Here is a 1,587-nt window from a genome sequence, read left to right as displayed (position 1 = left end):
AGGGATGACTAGGAAGAGCACAGATAATTTGTTGGTTGGTGAAATTAGTCTCTGTGCTGCAATAATGATGGATACATGTTATTATACACTAGAGGCCCAGTGCACAAAATTCATACACAGGTAGGGTCCCTAGAGGCTGCCAGCTACTGCTGGGGCCTCCCTTCCCCCAGTTTGCCAGTGGGCACAACCCCAGTTGAACTCCCAGTTGAACTCCATGTTGAGGGGACAATTTTCATATTAGGCTTTTATTATATAGGATTTGTGTAAATCCACAGAAGGTACAACACAAAGAGTAAACCTCATGATAGTACACTATGAACTTTGGTGATCATAATGCGTCCATGTAGGCTTATCAATTGTTAGAAATATACCACTCTTGTGGGGAAGTTCATAATGGGGGATGCTACATGTATGTGGGGGGAGGAGGTACATTGGAAAAATCTGTACCTTTTTCTTAATTTTTCTCTGACCCTAATGACTGGGGGAATAAAAAAAGGCTCCACCCACTGTTGGAAGCTTCTGCCCAGCTTGCATTGCCTATAGCAGAACCTGCATCATACCTTTATCTGTAGCCTTCCCTTAGGTCTTAAGGATCCCGACACTTTACGGTGGACGTCAGACTTGGTGGAACCGCAATTATGACGGTGGGGAAGAGCAGCAAGATGCTGTAGCACATCGACTACCACATGCACTGCAACCTGCAGGACGGACGCATCTTCATCAGCACCTTTAAGGCCTTTGACAAGCACATGAACTTGATCCTCTGTGATTGTGACAAGTTCAGGAAGGTCAAACCAAAGACTGCGAAGCAGCCCGAGTGAGAAGAGAAGCGGGTTTTAGGTCTGGTGTTGCTGAGCGGGAGAACCTGATGTCCATGACTGTGCAGGAACCTGCCCCCAAAGATACTGGGATCTCTCGTCTACCTCTTGCAGGATCTGCAGGAGGCCCTGGGGTTGGCAGGGGGGCTGGAAGAGGAGTACCAGGTCGTGTTCCTATTCCGCAGGGTCCTGCGGGATTAGCAGCCCTGTCCGAGGGTTTTGGGGAACCTCCCACAGGTAACGACTCCACAGAGACGAAGCACTGTTGCAGCTGCCCTGTTGAGGCCACTGCAAGCATTACTGGAGCCCCAACTCAGTAGCACCAGGTTGGGCAGCTCCCTCCTTCAGGCATTATGACTCCTCCACCTGGTATGAGACCACCCATGGGCCCACCAATTGGGCTTCTCCCAACTCAAGGGACACTGTTAGGCATGCCTCCTCCATGAATGAGGCTCCCTCCTCTCCTTCCCCCCTTAGCCCCTCCCCCCATCAGAGGTCCATCTCCCCCAGGAATGTGTCTACCAAGACCCTAGGATACTGTTGTCCTTAGCCTCTCTTTTCCTGCAGTGCATCTCGTGAAACTGTGTAGAGTGTTTGTAAGCTCCTGTCCTCTCTTTGCTGCATTAATATTTGCTAATAAATGCATAGAGCAACAACAACAACAACAAACACCCCAAAACACATTAAAATCATACTTACATAAAACTGATTTGCATGAAGAGTTAAAGCTTTTCAGAAAACTGGATTCACTAAAAACACATTACCTAAT

General features: G+C 48.3%; 1 pseudogene; it reads left to right on the top strand.

Annotated features, from left to right (window-relative positions):
• The first annotated feature begins 638 nt into the window (after positions 1-638).
• LOC102429677 lies at positions 639-1,351 on the top strand (annotated as a pseudogene).
• Positions 1,352-1,587: the final 236 nt, after the last annotated feature.

The sequence above is a fragment of the Myotis lucifugus genome, unplaced genomic scaffold (genome assembly GCF_000147115.1).
Source record: "Myotis lucifugus unplaced genomic scaffold, Myoluc2.0 scaffold_38, whole genome shotgun sequence".
NCBI lineage: Eukaryota > Metazoa > Chordata > Mammalia > Chiroptera > Vespertilionidae > Myotis > Myotis lucifugus.
The sequence above is the reverse complement of the archived record's forward strand: the minus strand, read 5'-3'. Positions and strand labels throughout refer to the sequence as shown.